Below are 18,028 nucleotides of genomic sequence, written 5' to 3' on the forward strand. Positions count from 1 at the left end.
ACAGAGTAGGAGTCTCACACCAGATAAAATTAATCAGTAAAACACACTTTATTGCACCTAGACTAGAGAAGCTCTCGTATAGGAAATTCTTTGCTTTTTTATAGCTTACAGAGTCGAGCAAAATGATATCATTATTTCCAAAAATAGAGGTGGCGGTACATATTTCTTACTGCTGACAAAATAAAAAAGAAGAAGTAACCTTATTTGGAGCTTTAAAAACAGGAACTATAATAAAAAACTGGTTAAAGAGCAGATTCTGAGACAAACAGGAACTATAGTAACAGACTTGTTGCTGGCAGATTCCTTTGACCTGCTCACCCAGTACACTCTGTACCTCACACAAGGGTATACATAGAAATGTCACATACACATTTTGTAACTGCTACATGTCACAGGGACAAGCTGTAACTGCTACATGTCACAGGGACAAGCTGTATTTTTTTTCATTCCACAACACTCTCCCCTCAGCAGATGCGGCAGTCACAAAAGACCCAGTATACAGTGAAACCTCGGTTCACAAACATCTCAGTACACGTACAACTCGGTTTATGAGCAAAAAGTTCGGCAAACTTTTGCCTCGGTTCATGACTACACACTCGGTATACAAACAAGCCAGTTTCCCTTTCGATTTGTACATGTTCAGTCTCTCCCTGTGCATTTCCTGTGCAGCAAGCGAGAGAGCGCGACACACACACACACAGGCAGCGCGAGAGAGAGTGCGACACACACACAGGCAGCGCGAAAGAGATGTGCACACACACACACAGAGGCTGCGCGAGATGCAGGCACACAGGCAGCACGAGAGAGCATGACAAACACACACACACAGGCAATGCGAGATGCAGACACACAGGCAGCACGAGAGAGCACGACACACATACACACACAGGCAGTGCGAGAGAGAGCTGGACGCATTAAGGTAGGAAGGCAGTTAAAGAATGCACTGGGCTTGATTTTGTTTTCACTTCCATTTCCTGCGATTGGTTCGTAGCATGCATTGTTGCAATGTTATTTTTCTTGGTGGTTTATTAAATTACAGATTTTTTCAAATGTTCAGTTCGTATGGTCTGGAACGGATTAATTGTATTTACATACAATCCTATGGAGGAAATTGCTTCAGTTCATGACCAAATCGGTTTACGACCAGAGTTTTGAAACGAATTATGGTCGTGAACCGAGGTTCTACTGTACTCTGTAATAAGCAAACTCTAACCATCCTAGCACTTTCATTACAATGTCTGGGGACTTCAACCATGTTTCACTTTCCTCTGCCCTTACCAATTTTTACCAGTTTGTGGGCTGCACAACAATAAAAAACAGGACCATGGACTTATATGAAAAATGTTAAAGTATATGACTACTAGCCGACCCGTGGCGTAGCATACGCCGCATAAATATTCATTGATGGGTGAACACTTCCTGAAAGACACAGTTGTCCAAATGGGGTGGGTTTGAGGATGCGACTGTGAGTGAATGAAAAGATGGAACTCTGGAGAGAGCAACATGCCAATTGTCCATGACTGAAAGCTGGTTTTGGCAGATACAGGCATATCTTTTTGAAAGTTTGGCCCTGTGCCTTATTAATTGTCATTGCAAAGGCTAATGTAACAGGAAATTGTCTGCGTGTAAAAGTAAAAGGCAAATTTTAATCAGATGGGGTCAGGGAAATTCGGGAAATAAGGACAGTTTGCAAGGTAAGAGCTGCGATAGTTTTACACTCCAGTACATTGCGGTGAATGCTGGTAACAGTCAGTCTAGCGCCATTAATGAGACCTCTTGCTGGCATGAGGTTTCTGAGAAGCATGACGACTGAACCAATTTTAATTTTGAGTTTATGCGGAGGCATGCTAGTGGGAGTAAGACTGTTAAGAAATTCTTCGGGGAATGAAAATTGATCTTCGGTATCGTCTGTGATGATGGAGTCAACGCTGGTGAAAGTTACTTCGTCAGTAGGGATAAGTTTCAGTACTTGTTCCTTAACACTAGAATTACCAGAGCCTACGAAAAAACTCGTAATTCCATCCCACCTTAAATCGCTTCTTAAATTCCTTCACACCTCTCCGCCAGCGCCCTTTGTCTTCTAAATGTGCTGATAAAGAGAAGCTTGGAGCAGCCGTCTATTCCATCCCCCCACCAATTTAGAACATGCACGAACTTCTCCCAGCTCATGCCTTGATTGAGTATCTGGGAGTGAAGTGGAGTTTTAGAGTGGAAATAATAGATCGTTATTTGGAACACGCATTTCATGTCTGTTCCATTTCTACAGTAATCTGTGTCAACACATTGTTAAAACAGAAACGTTTTTTATATTCTAGTAGTAGATGACAAAATGTAGGCATAAACTATATAATGTATGAAGCCTGAAGTCCAAATAGCAAAGAAACATTTTCACAAGAATAACACAATTGCGCTTTTATTGAAAAATATAACTGCAGAAACAAAAAGCCGCCTTAACATGCGACATTGACAGTAGTTTATTGTAACTGCCTCTGTGGTTCAATAGAATCACTTTCCCGCTTGGGAATCAAAAGGTCACGAGTTCGATCCTGCGCCACTCCGTTTTGAGAAGTAAACTGCTCTTAGTCTTACTGTTTTAGAATAAAAGCATACATTTGATTTCAGTCTGTAACAGCCGGTGCAATTTATGATCCTTGTAAAGGTAAGCTTTTTTTTTAATTCACTTTTCATTCTCTCAGTCGCGTTCAGAATCAATCCATACAACCCCATCTGACACGGCTGTTTTCACTAAAGACGTGCTATAGCTCTGCAGTGTACCACGATGCATACTAACGCCCACTCCCCCTGACCCACCAACCGGGTTCTGACACACAAAGGCTGGCGAAGCTGCCTTCTTCGTATCTCACCGTCACTTGCTTTTCTTTTTATTCAGTTTTATTTAGTGTTCCTGCCAGTCCCCGCATGTTGCTGTATGCTGTTTCTTTTGTACTCCAGGACATGCAGAGGAAAGAATTGTAAAGAGCAGTAACTTCGACGCTACAGTTGTGTGAAAAACTATTTGCCCCCTTCCTGATTTCTTATTCTTTTGCATGTTTGTCACACAAAATGTTTCTGATCATCAAACACATTTAACCATTAGTCAAATATAACACAAGTAAACACAAAATGCAGTTTTTAAATGACGGTTTTTATTATTTAGGGAGAAAAAATCGAAACCTACATGGCCCTGTGTGAAAAAGTAATTGCCCCCTGAACCTAATAACTGGTTGGGCCACCCTTAGCAGCAATAACTGCAATCAAGCGTTTGTGATAACTTGCAATGAGTCTTTTACAGCGCTCTGGAGGAATTTTGGCCCACTCATCTTTGCAGATTTGTTGTAATTCAGCTTTATTTTGAGGGTTTTCTAGCATGAACCGCCTTTTTAAGGTCATGCCATAGCATCTCAATTGGATTCAGGTCAGGACTTTGACTAGGCCACTCCAAAGTCTTCATTTTGTTTTTCTTCAGCCATTCAGAGGTGGATTTGCGGGTGTGTTTTGGGTCATTGTCCTGTTGCAGCACCCAAGATCGCTTCAGCTTGAGTTGACGAACAGATGGCCGGACATTCTCCTTCAGGATTTTTGGTAGACAGTAGAATTCATGGTTCCATCTATCACAGCAAGCCTTCCAGGTCCTGAAGCAGCAAAACAACCCCAGACCATCACACTACCACCACCATATTTTACTGTTGGTATGATGTTCTTTTTCTGAAATGCTGTGTTCCTTTTATGCCAGATGTAACGGGACATTTGCCTTCCAAAAACTTCAACTTTTGTCTCATCAGTCCACAAGGTATTTTCCCCAAAAGTCTTGGCAATCATTGAGATGTTTCTTAGCAAAATTGAGACGAGCCCTAATGTTCTTTTTGCTTAACAGTGGTTTGTGTCTTGGAAATCTGCCATGCAGGCCGTTTTTGCCCAGTCTCTTTCTTATGGTGGAGTCGTGAACACTGACCTTAATTGAGGCAAGTGAGGCCTGCCGTTCTTTAGACGCTGTCCTGGGGTCTTTTGTGACCTCTCGGATGAGTCGACTCTGCGCTCTTGGGGTAATTTTGGTTGGCCGGCCACTCCTGGGAAGGTTCACCACTCTTCCATGTTTTTGCCATTTGTGGATAATGGCTCTCACTGTGGTTCACTGGAGTCCCGAAGCTTTAGAAATGGCTTTATAACCTTTACCAGACTGATAGATCTCAATTACTTCTGTTCTCATTTGTTCCTGAATTTCTTTGGATCTTGGCATGATGTCTAGCTTTTGAGGTGCTTTTGGTCTACTTCTCTGTGTCAGGCAGCTCCTATTTAAGTGATTTCTTGATTGAAACAGGTGTGGCAGTAATCAGGCCTGGGGGTGGCTACGGAAATTGAACTCAGGTGTGATACACCACAGTTAGGTTATTTTTTAACAAGGGGCAATTACTTTTCACACAGGGCCATGTAGGTTTGGATTTTTTCTCCCTAAATAATAAAAACCGTCATTTAAAAACTGCATTTTGTGTTTACTTGTGTTATATTTGACTAATGGTTAAATGTGTTTGATGATCAGAAACATTTTGTGTGACAAACATGCAAAAGAATAAGAAATCAGGAAGGGGGCAAATAGTTTTTCACACCACTGTATATGCAATAATCACACACTCCCCATCTGTCCGTGTCGTTCAAACATAGGAACATATATTGGTATAAGTATAACAAAAGTGCATTTTTATTCAAGTGCACTTTTTCCATCGCCTTTTCATGTAAGAAGCAATGTACACACTTCTCTCTATGCTGTGGTTTCTATTACACACCTGAAAGAAAGAGACAATACATGTTAAAATATAATCGCACTAATGCAATATTATTTGAAAACGAACAGCGTCAGATCGGGTGTGAATTTATGCAGGAACTGGAAATTCTCTGATGTGGGACCTTCCCCCAGGGAAGAAAGTACAGTGTCAGGTGCTCATTCAGTGTAATAGGAACCATAGCACAGAGAGTTGTGTGCACTGCAACAAGTACACGTGTCGTAAATGTAGGAAGGACAGTCCCTGGGTGTGTGGGAACTGTTAATATTTGAATGTGATGATTTTATATAGCACGGAATGAAAATCAGCACTTCTTAGCATTGCACCATGCAAGCTGTCGTATCAATCGCCTACTGTAACTTGCTTTCTTTTTTCTTCGGTTATACAGGTAGTTTTGAATAAAAGTGCACTTGTTTTGTTTGCGAAATGAAGTGTCTGCGTGCACTTTTCGTGGTATTACACGTGTATTTTTTGAGCATGCTCAAACACAGGAACATAAGTTGGTGTAAAAGTATAACAAAACAACGGGCAGATGGGGAGTGTCTGATGATTGCATATAGCGCAGAAGTTACTGCTCTTTACCATTCTCTCCTCTGCATGCCCTGGAGTACAAAAGAAACAGAATACAGACGCGCTATAGCTCTGCGTTGTACCACGATGCATACTTACGGGGTTGTATGGATTGATTCTGGATGCGAGAATGAAAAGTGAATTAAAAAAAAAAAAAAAGCTAACCTTTACAAGGATCATAAATTGCACCGGCTGTTACAGACTGAAATCAAATGTATGCTTTTATTCTAAAACAGTAAGACTAAGAGCAGTTTACTTCTCAAAACGGAGTGGCGCAGGATCGAACTCGTGACCTTTTAACTCCCAAGCGGGAAGTGATTCTATTGAACCACGGAGACAGTTACAATAAACTGCTGTCAATGTTAAGGTGGCTTTTTGTTTCTGCAGTTTTATATTTTTGAATAAAAGCGCAATTGTGTTATTCTTGTAAAAATGTTTCTTTGCTATTTGGACTTCAGGCTTCATACATTATATAGTTTATGCCTACATTTTGTCATCTACTACTAGAATATAAAAAACGTTTCTGTTTGAACAATGTGTTGACACACAGATTACTGTAGAAACGGAACAGACATGAAATGCGTGTGTTCCAAATAACGATCTATTATTTCCACTCTACAACTCCACTTCACTCCCAGATACTCAATCAAGGCATGAGCTGGGAGAAGTTCGTGCACGTTCTAAATTGGTGGGGGGATGGAATAGCCGGCTGCTCCTAGCTTCTCTTTATCAGCACATTTAGAAGACAAAGGACGCTGGCGGAGAGGTGTGAAGGGATTTAAGAAGCAGTTTAAGGTGGGACGGAATTACGAGTTTTTTCGTAGGCTCTGGTAATTCTAGTGTTAAGGTGTAGTGAGTCTTCGTTGGTGACGCTTAATATAACTTGCGTACTGAGTTGTTCCAGAGTGACAGTTGAGAAGTCGATTTCGCCATATACAGTAGTTGTTGAACGGGATCAGAATTAAAAGGAAAACAATGTGAAGGTAATGTTACTGCTGTTCCATTTTTCCTATCTCCAACATCAAGGAGCCATTTTGCAAAATGTTGTTCTTGAGGAAGAGCTCTCATATTTGTTGTCAGTGCAAGTACATGCATGCGACGCCACAAAGGTTGCTTGTTAATGCAAATGGCGACAGTAAGTGCTCGGGAGCCATGCATAATGACGGGGAGTATTTGTCGGAAATCTCCACCCAATAGTATTGTTTTCCCTCCAAATGGCTGCGTGTCACCTGTGAAGTCACATAATAAGCTGTCAACTGCCTGGAATGCGTATGCATGTGTCACTGGCGCCTCATCCCATATTATCAATTTGGATTGCAGAAGATGTTGAGCGTGTGGCGAGGTAGGTTTGATGTTGCATGTGGAAGTAGTAGTCAGCTTCAACGGTACTTTATTAACGGAATGTGCAGTACGTCCACCCGGTAACAATGTTGCAGCTATTCCTGTAGATGCTATGATTGTAGGAATGTCTCCCCTAGCTCTGCTGTTATGAATCAGGGTTTTGTAGACAAAGGTTTTCCCTGTTCCTGCAGGACCATCTAAGAAGAAGGATGTTTGTAGCGGATGGGAATCGCTGTATGCAGCGTGTAAACATGTGTTTGATGAGGTGTTGGGGGTGGGCACATGAGCAGGCAGTGCGCATGCCTCGAGAGCGAGGATGGGCGCGGGAGGAGGGTTAGTGTTGGAGGACGGGGCCCCCATGGTTGGGCGACTTGGTCGATTATATATATACAGTGGAACCTCGGTTCACGACCATAATTCGTTCCAAACTTCTGGTCGTAAACCGATTTGGTTGTGAACCGAAGCAATTTCCCCCCATAGGATTGTATGTAAATACAATTAATCCGTTCGAGACCGTATGAACTGTATGTAAATATATATTTAAGATTTTTAAGCACAAATATAGTTAATTACACTATAGAATGCACAGTGTAATAGTAAACTAATGTAAAAACATTGAATAACACTGACACAAACACCCAGGCTCCCTGTTCTGCTGCAAGCGCAGGCTCGCTCGCCCTCTCTCTCTCTAGCACGCACGCAGGCAGGCTCGCTCGCCCTCTCTCTCTCTCTCTCTCTTCAGCACGCAGGCTTGCTCGCCCTCTCTCTCTCTCTCTCTCTCTCTCTCTCCAGCACGAAGGCTAGCTCGCCCTTTCTCTCTCTCTCTCTCTCTCTCTCTCTCCAGCACGAAGGCTAGCTCGCCCTTTCTCTCTCTGTCTCTCTAACATTGCAGTAGTTCGTGCTATAGCCTTGCAAGCCGATCGCTGTATAAAACACTTTTTTTTTAAGCACAGGGGGGGAAAAAGGAACATTTGAACAAATCCAAACTTTACTTAAAAACCAACCACAAGCAACCAAGAAAGTAACATTACAGGAGTTCGCACTATAGACTTGCAACCGATCGCTGTATACACGCTTTTTTTAATGAGCTTTAAGCACAGGGGAAAACAATGAACATTTGAAAAAACTGTAATTTAATAAACCACCAAGAAAAGTAACATTGCAACAAATCTCGCTGCTAACCACTCTCTGTAAACACTTTTTTAATGAGTTTTAAGCACAGGGAAAAAAATGAACATTTGAAAAATCCGTAATACAAAAACCATAAACCACCAAGAAAACTAACCTTGCATGAGTCGAGTTCTGGCATTAAGTGAGGAGGAACTGGGTGAAGATCAGTAACACGAACGCCACGCTCATACCTTTTCAATAATTTCTTTCTTTACTTTGATTTCAATTTTCTGCAAAACTTTCTTCTCACCACTCTTCACTTGCTTACACGAAATACTGTAGAGCACAAAGAGATCACAGATAAAGCACGCACGTCTGACTGAGAACAATGAAGCGGCGCAACACGTGCTTAAATACAGTAATCGGCGCATACTAACCGGAAGGGAAATGAAATAGAGCACAAAGAGTTCACAGCGAAAGCATGCACGCACGTGCAAGCACGCAGGTCTGACTGAGAACAATGCAACACGTGCGGAAATCATCAGTGTGCACAAACGGAAATGGTTCGTATACCGAGTGTGTGGTTGTGAACCGAGGCAAAAGTTTGGCGAATTTTTTGGTCGTAAACCGAGTTGTATGTGTACCAAGACGTTCATGAACCGAGGTTCCACTGTTATATAGATGTTGCTTTGCCACCTTTAGGCTGATCAAGTCATGATTTGGTACAGTTTATTCCTGCATATAAACCTAATGTTCAGAGGTTTCCAGCCATCACCAGGACTGTGCAGGAATGGACAACAGAGGCTGAGGAGGCACCAAGGGATGCCTTTGGAAACTGATTGGGATATGTTTGCGAGTCCCAGCAAAAAGCCATGGATAATAAAAGAACTGAAAGCCCTACTGAATATGAAGAGAGCCTTTAGGTCTGGAGATAAGGATGAAATCAAATGGTGCAGTCAGATCTGAAGAAGGAGCTCTGTGAGGGGAAAGCCCATTACAGAGACAAACATGAGCACAAGTTACAACAAAACAACATGAAGTAAGTGTGGAATGGGAAGAGGACTATCACTGGCAACAAGCAGGCTGTTAAACATGCAATGGAAGGGAACAAGAACAGAGCTAATGAAGTAATCAACAGGTTTGACTCATTTTTGTCAGTACAGCCCTCCCCCAAAACTGCTAGCCTCTGTGTGCAAGCTGAGAAGGTTCCAGAATCCCAACTTCCATCTGCACCCTGCTCGACCTTCCCTTATAATGACATCACACCTGTGGTCTCCAGCCCATCACTGACTGTACTGTGTGTCTCCCTTGATCAAGTGAGGAGAGAACTGGGACAACTCTGCATAAGCACAGCTTAATGACTAGATGGAATCAGCTCCAGGGAGATGGAAACATTTGCCAGCCAGCACTCTGGGGTCTGTTCTCCCTTTCCCTGAATTTGCAGAAGGTTATCCAGTTGAAGAAAACATCCTAAGTGATCCTTGTGCCAAAGAAAGGGCATTCCAGTGATCAAGGACTTCAGACCAATTGCTCTTACTTCACACATCTTGAATACTTTTTAGAGCCTGGTCCTAAAACAGCTACAGCCCCTGGTTTCAGAACATATGGACCCCTGAAGTTTGCATATCAGGCACATATAGATGTGGTAGATGCTCTCATCTACACACTCTACAGAGTCTACTCCCACTTTGTTAATGCTGGTATTACAGTTAAGATAATTTCTTTGACTTTTCCATTTTTTTTAAACACCATTTTGCCTGATCAGCTGGGGAAAAAGTTCAAGGGTATGCATCTTGATGCTCCCACAATCTCCTGGATCATGCACTCCCTAAACCAACAAACTGCAGTTTGTGAGGCTGAGGGACTGTGTGTCAAATATTGTGGTATGTAATACTGCAGCACCTCAGGGAACTATCCTGGATACCTTCTTATTTATCCTCTATTCAATAGACTTCTAGGACAATACCAGAACTTGCTATCTACAGAAATTTTATAATGAATCTTCCATTATAGGCTGCATTAATAATTAAGATGAGTCAGAGTAAAGGAAAGTAATGGAGGACTTAATCTTGTTGTGCAGGGTCAACTACCTGCAGCTTAACGTCAGTAAGACAAAAAAACTGGTGGTAGACTTCAGACGTATCAAGAAGTCTCTGACATTTCTCACCATTCAGGGGAAGATGTGGAAGTGGTGCAAAGCTACAAGTACTTGGGGGTTCACATAAACAACATAATAAACTGGTCTGACTGTACAGAGGCACTGTACAAGAAGAGCCAGAGCAGACTGTACTTGTTAAGGAGACTCATGTCTTTTGATGTGTCCAGCAAGCTGCTGGAAATATCTTACCAGACCATAGTAGCCAATGTGTTGTCCTATGCTGCAGTCTTTTGGGGAAACAGCCTGAGCACAAAAGGACAATGCCTTAATAAATGAAAAGCATGCTCCATCACAGGGCAAAGCATGCACATACTAGAAACAGTTGTGGAAAAGTAGATGGTAAAATTGGATGCCATCATGAAAAATTACTTTTATCACCTCTAGAAGGTGCTCTCATGGAGCACTTTTAGCCACAGGCTTGTTCCATCACAATGTGCTAAAAAGTTCCTCGGGGGTATTTTCTGCCAAATGCTATAAAACAATTCAATTCTTCCACCCGATGCACTTGTTACATTTATTTTTATTTGTTTATTGATTGATTGGCTGTATTATCTGTCCTGTGGGTCTCTATTCTTGTTTTTTTATGTTTCTGCTTCAGTATGCATTTGATTTCCTCATGGGATTAATAATGCTTTATCTAATCTAATCTATCTAATCTAAACCTATTTTAGCAAAGGAATTTGTGCTGCACAAACAAGTGTGTTCCTTTGTGCCAGTCCCAAGCCCGGATAAATGGGGAAGGTTACATCAAGAATGACATCCGGTATAATTTTTTTTCAAATCAATATGTGGACAACAATACAGATTTCCATACTGGAGTAGTCAAGGCCCGGGTTTACAACGGCCTCACCAGTACGGTTAGCCAATAAGGTGCTGGCAGAAATTGGGCTACTATTGGCCAAAGAAGGAAAAGGACATAGGATGGTTGTTGGTAGGATGATGTTGGAAATCAAGAAGAGTGGGAGAGTGAGGACAGAGCCAAGGATCAAGTGGTAGAAGTTGAAAAAGGAAGGCTGTAAGGTTGAGTTCAGGGAGGAGGTAAGACAGGCACTGGGTGGCAGTGAAGAGTTGTCAGATAGCTGGGCAACTACAGCAGAAGTAGTAAGGGTGCTTGGTGTGACATCTGGACAGAGGAAGGGTAAAAGGACACCTGGTGGTGGAATGGGGAAGTATAGGCGAGTATATAGAGGAAGAGGTTGGCAAAGAAGAAGTAGAATAGTCAGAGAGGTGTAGAAAGTAGACAAGTGTACAAAGAGATAAGGTGAAAGGTGAAGACAGAGGTAGTGAAGGCTAAAGAAAAAGATGTATGAAGAGTTGTATAAGAGGTTTGACGCTAAGGAGGAAGAAGAGGACCTGCCAATTAGCTACACAGAGGGACAGAGCTGAGAAAGATGTGCAGCAGGTTAGGGTGATAAAGGATAAAGATGGAAGTGTACTCACAAGCGAGGATGGTGCGTTGAGAAGATGAAAGAGTACTTTGAGATGTTGATGAATGAAGAAAATGAGAGAGAGAAGGTTGGATGATATGGTGATAGTAAGTCAGGAGGTGCAACAGATTAGCAAGGAACTAGTAAGGACTGCTATGAAGAGGATGAAGAATGCAAAGACTGTTGGTCTAGATGACATATCTGTGGAAGAACAGAGATATTTAGGAGAGATTGTAGTGGAGTTTTTAACCAGATTGTTCAATGGAATCTTGGAAAAAGTGAGGATGCCTGAGGAATGGAGAAGAAATGTACTGGTACCAACTTTTAAGAATAAAGGAGGTGTTCCAAGCTATAGTAACTACAGGGGGATAAAATTGATGAGTCACAACATGAAGTTATGGGAAGGAGTAGTGGAAGCTAGGTTAAGAAGGGAGGTAATGATTATTGAGTAGCAGTATGGTTTCATGTGAGGAAAGAACACCACAGGTGTCATGTTTGCTCTGAGGGTGTTGATGGAGAAGGATAGAGAAGGCCAGAAGAATCAGTATCGCGTCTTTGTGGACCTGGAAAAAGCATATGACAGGGTGCCTCGAGAAGAGTTGTGATATTGTATGAGGAAGTCGGGAGTGGCAGAAATGTAAGAGTTGTGCAGGATATGTTTGAGGGAAGTGTGACAGTGGTGAAGTCTGTGGTAGGAGTGACGGATGTGTTCAACGTGGAGGTGTGATCGGCAATCAGGGATCGGCTTTGAGCCCTTTCTTATTTGCAGTGGTGATGAACAGGTTGACAGATGAGATTAGACAGGAGTTCATGTGGACTATGTTTACTGAAGACATTGTGATCTGTAGTAAGAGTAGGGAGCAGGTTGAATAGACCTTGGAGAGGTGGAGATATAGTCTAGAGCGGAAAGGAATGAAAGTCAGTAGGAACAAGTCAGAATAAATGTGCATAAATGAGAGGGAGGTCAGTGGAATGGTGAGGATGCAGGGAGTAGAGATGGTGAAGGTGGATGAGTTTAAATACTTGGGATCAACAGTACAGAGAAACAGGGATTGTGGAAGAGAGGTGAAAAAGAGTGCAGACAGTCCAACTGTATACCATACTACTTAGTAACTTATTTGATGTGTCTATGATTTTCTGTGTAAAGATGAACTTCCTTATATTTGTACAAAATTTATCTTTAAAAGTTTCCAACTGTGTCCCAGTGTTCTTGTTGATCTCATTTTAAAATAACTGTCTCGATCCACTGTGCTAATTCCCTTCATAATTTTACACACTTCAGTTAGGTCTTAATCTTATTTTGCTTAAACTGAAAAGGCTCAGCTCTTTTATTCTTTCCTCATAATTCAGCCCCTCTAGCCCTGGAATCAGCTTGGTTACTCTTCCCTGGACTTTGTCTAGCGGTGCTAAGTCCTTTATGTAGCCTGGAGAAAATTATAATGCTTGAGTATAACCACCTTGGACTTGCACTCTACACATCGTGTTATTAAATCTGACATTCTCTTAGCCTTCTTAATGCCTTCTGAACACTATCTGGCAGTTGACAGTATGATACTTAACATTGACTTACATTAATTTTCATCTGCCACAAATCTGCCCAAACCTGTATGTTGTCCAAGTCCCTCTATAATTATTCAACGGATTCTGGTTTATCTGCCAATCCAACTAGTTTGGTATCATCTGCAAACATAACCAGCTTGTTACTTTTATCCAAATAATTTTTTTATACCATGCGCACATTTTTTCCCGAAAATTAGCATTCATCAAATCAGGTGCGCATCATACACGAGGAAATGTAATTCTGTAATGTTTACTTTTTCTGCTTGGGGTCGCTCGCTTTCTCGTGCTGTCTCTCTCGCTTGCGCTCTCTCGCTCATGCTCTCTCTCTCGCTCATGCTCTCTCTTGTTTTCGCACTCGCGCTCTCTCGCTTGCTCGCTCCCTTGCACTTTGTCTCTCACTCGCTCGCGCACTCTCGCTCTCTCTTGCTCGCACACTCGTGCTCTCTCTCTCTAAATGCTTCCTATACAATCACAACGTGCGTCGTACACAGGGAAAAATGATTTTTTCTTTGTAAAAATTAGGGTGCGCGTCTTACACAAGGGCGTGTGGTACATGAGTAAATGCGGAATATATATCTATACTAATAAAAGGCAAAGCCCTCACTCACTCACTCACTCACTCACTCACTCACTCACTGACTCATCACTAATTCTCCAACTTCCCGTGTGGGTGGAAGGCTGAAATTTGGCAGGTTCATTCCTTACAGCTTCCTTACAAAAGTTGGGCAGGTTTCATTTCGAAATTCTACGCGTAATGGTCATAACTGGAAGCTGTTTTTCTCCATTTACTGTAATGGAGATGAGCTTGAACGCCGTGGGGGCGGAGTTTCGTGTGACATCATCACGCCTCACACGTAATCACGCAGTACATAGAAAATCAAGAAGACCTTCAAAAAGCGCTGAAGAAAACATGCATTATATAATTTAGAAGGCAGCGAAACAATAAGAAGCGAGCGAGTGACATATACAACCATATTGATGAGTTCTGCTACTTCGGAAACAAAGCACGATGTAAACCTACACTTTAAATTAAGTTCATAGACAGGCTGCCGCTGGCGTTTGTAATTTAGTGCCTGCCCATATAAGGCCGTCCGTCAGCGGCAATCCAATAGCAAACTCCACTAAATATTCACGGGTTAAGGACTGTGCTTATGCAGAGGAAGATGAGATGGTCAGCGTGGTGTTTGGCACAAACTCAGCGAAACTGCGAGAGAAAGTTTTAAGTGCCAGGACTAAGGTAACATTAAATACAGCCATGGACATAGCACGAGATGGCACCAGCACAACTGGGAACTTCGATGCATGTACACCGAGGCTCACGTGAACTGACGCAGTGCACAGATAAAAGCAACAGTTCCAAAGAGCTGAACAAAACCGAATTACACAATTGAAAAGGCAGCAAAAAATATGAAGCGTCTGATACATACAAGCATATTCATAAATGCAGCTACTGTGGAAACAAAGCACACGGTGGAAAAAGTCAATGTCCCCTAAAGGAAGACAGTGTAAAAAACCCGTGCATGCAGTGTGTCAGGTCTCGGATAAAGAAGAAGACGAGCTGTTTATTGATGCAGTAAGAAACGAATCGATGAATGAAACCTGTCATCTTTACAACGATTGACAAACACGGAATGTAACTTGAACACAACACATCCTACAAATACGAACCTGATTGAAAGAAATAATGATAATCAAATCATTGATGACAGCAACACTCAGTAACACTCACAAAACAAATACTGTATATTGACAGTCATGTTACGTTATTTTTAAAATGTTCCCTTTTCTTTTCTAGCTTTTTAACACACTACTTCTCGCTGATACGCGGGTATATATATATGTATATATATATCCCGATCTACATACTCGAATAATGGATACTTTATTCGCCATCAATGATTGTTTTGGTAAAGCCATACTCAGTGTATTCATTAGATGAACGGTAAAAAGTAAGAGCGAGGGAGGATGACTTATTGAGGCATGCAGGCTGTAGTGCGTCAACTCTATCTGAATTGCGATCACATTTGAAAAATATATCTTTTCAAGTTCTATTTAGTCCATATGTGTCAAACTCAAGGGCGCGGGCCACATCCGCCCGTGTAATTATATCCAGCCCGCAGATCATTTTATATACTGTATTATTGTTATTAATGGCCCGGTATATGAAGCGCTGGTAACACAATAAACTACAGATCCCATAATGCAGCGCTTCAGCTGCCTTGCGAACACTTACGCGTTAATCAAGTCTAGCTTATGATGCTGCAAGTTATTGCGAAGCTAGCTCACACGATGCTGAAGAGAAAAGTTGATTCTGAAAATAGAGCCTTTAAAACCGATGGGAGGCCGAGTATATGTTTACTGAACCCGTGTGTCTCATTTGTGGAGCTAATGTGGCTGTAATTACAGAATTTAATCTAAGACGGCACTATGAGACAAAACATCAGGGAGTTCTGTGTTGTGGAGATTCTCAGGATGGATTGCAGGTGCTCATCAGTGAGGCTGAAAGACCTGAATGCAATGCAGAAGATACAGAAAGCAGAAGAATTAAATAAGAATCTGACACTTCAGCGGACGTTTTACCGTGCACAATCACAAAGTGATTTCAAGTGAAGTTGCTTTTATGGGAGACACAAATGCACCAGTGCAACTTTCCCTGTTGCCAAGTAATGTTAAACCAAGTCGTCACTACGGTGTTCCCAAATCGCACTTTGCTGATAAACCGAGGCACTGAGTTTGCACGGCGCTTTGGTGACTTTGAAGAACAAAAAGTCCGTCTACATGCGGCTCGAACCTTGAGCATGTTTGGTAGCACATATCTGTGTGAGAAGCTCTTCTCAGTGATAAAGACTAACAAAACAGCACACAGGAGTCGCCTCACTGATGAGCACCTGCAATCCATCCTGAGAATCTCCACAACACAGAACCTCACACCAAACATAAACGAACCTGTTGCCAAAAATAGATGCCAGGCGTCCAGCTCTAAAATGACATATGAGCAAAGACAACTTAATGATTTGATTTGTTATTGCTGAAAGGAACACATTTTATTTATATTTCCAGGTTTTGTTATGCAGCATGTTCATATTTGAATTTGTATAATTTTGAAAGGATATATTTTTATGGAGAGCAAAATCTTTTGGGATATTTAAAATCTAAGTTTATTTTTTATATAAATTTACATAAGAGTAAAGAAATTTGAATGTTTGTTCTTTTAAGTTATTTAAGGTTTGAGTTGATTTATTCACGAATAATATTCCTGTCTGTTTTTACCATTCCTACCAAAGATATTTCTGTCGACTAAATAAAAATTCCTTCTATTTAAAATTTAAATAGAACTTGAACAAATACGATAGTTCATAATATCCACGCAGACTTGCGTAAGAGCGGAGTTATCCGTTTTAACAAGCAGCGTATTGCACTGATACTGAAATAGCTGTGTGTGTATATATGTAGATATGTATGTATATGTATATATATGTTTATATATGTGTGTGTGTATGTATATATATATATATGTGTGTGTATATATGTGTGTGTATGTATGTATGTGTGTATGTATATGTATGTGTATATATGTAGATATATATATGTATGTATATATGTGTATGTGTATATGTATAGATATGTATATATATATGTTTATGTGTGTGTGTGTAAATATATATATATATATATATATATATGACAGCAACACTCATCACTCACAACAGTGACAAAACAATTACATTGACAATCATGTTACGTTATTTTCAAAATGTTTCCTTTTCTTTTTCATTGCTTCTTTAACACACTACTTCTCCGCTGCGAAGCGCGGGTATTTTGCTAGTATATACTAGCAAACACAGACAGGCAGACACATTCAAATCACCTCACACACGTTTATTTACAAAGTACGTAATTACAACAGTGCTCAACAGTCCCCAGAGTCCTGGCCACAAAACCCAATGCCTTCACTCTTCAGGCTGCCTCCTTGCCGCGGCCCCTTTTATAGTCACCCGGATGTGCTCCAGGTGCTTCCCGACAATCTTCCACATGCACTCCCCAGTGTGGCAGAAGTGCCAGCTGTGTAATCCCGGAAGAACTCCGGGTGTCTCTGCTCGTCTTCCCCCTGGCACTTCCCCGGGCTCCCAAGGCACTGGGGCACCCCCTGGTGGTGACCCCTACAGGGTAGAGCTTCAAAGCTCTGTACCCATGGCCCCCCAAAGAAATCAGGGTGGTTGCCCCCACGTGGTCTGAGGTGGGCGCAAGCCCTCTTCTGGTCTTCCTGGGCGTCCCGGCCCAGTCGCCACCCCAGCTATCTCCAACAATATACTGTGTATATACAGTATTAAAAAATAGTAGCAATACTAGCGCCAAACCCTCGCACCACCATTATCACTACCATCACCATTTGCTTCCTGTGTCTGACCCAATTTTGCATCCATTTACAAAGAACACCTTGAACTCCAACTTTTTACTTTAAATGCCCAACCTCTCATATGGCACCTCATCAAATGCTTTTTGAAAGTCAAGATAAATATGATAAGTCCCACTTTGATTTTCTATTTTTGTTTCTTTCTCAAAGAATTCCGGCATGTTTGTAAAATATGACCTCCTCATCTTAACCCATACTGGCTTTTAAGTAAATCCCCGATTCTTGCCATGTATTACTCAATGTTTTCCATAAAAAGTCCTTCCATTGATTTAGCCGTGATGGATGTTAAGCTTACTGGCCTATAGTTGCATAAATCTGCCTGATCACTATTTGTATATAACAGGAAAATATTTGTGAAATTCCCCAGTGAGCAGTGACTTCCTATAAATATTTGTGAAAGGTTTATATACATACTTGCCGATTTCCCTACGAACTTGATGGTAAATATTATCTGATCATGGTGATTTGTTTGAGTTTAACCTATTTAATTTGAGCAGTACTTCTCCTTCTACAATTTCCACATCACTCTGTACCTTCTTAGTAGTCCTTTTCACCCCTTCATCACTTCCTCACATTTGAAGACCTAAGAAAAATGTGAGTTTAGAGTATCTGCTATTTCTGTCTGTATTTTAATTCTTTTTTGATGCACTTCACCTTCTTTGTGACTGTT

At 41.4% G+C, this 18,028-nt stretch overlaps 1 protein-coding gene across 1 annotated transcript in view; it reads left to right on the forward strand.

The window, feature by feature from the left end:
• stpg2 (sperm-tail PG-rich repeat containing 2) overlaps positions 1-18,028 on the forward strand; it is a 131,454-nt gene that overhangs the window by 37,199 nt on the left and 76,227 nt on the right. The gene's annotated exons all lie outside the window — the stretch shown is intronic.

The sequence above is a fragment of the Polypterus senegalus genome, chromosome 4 (genome assembly GCF_016835505.1).
Source record: "Polypterus senegalus isolate Bchr_013 chromosome 4, ASM1683550v1, whole genome shotgun sequence".
NCBI lineage: Eukaryota > Metazoa > Chordata > Cladistia > Polypteriformes > Polypteridae > Polypterus > Polypterus senegalus.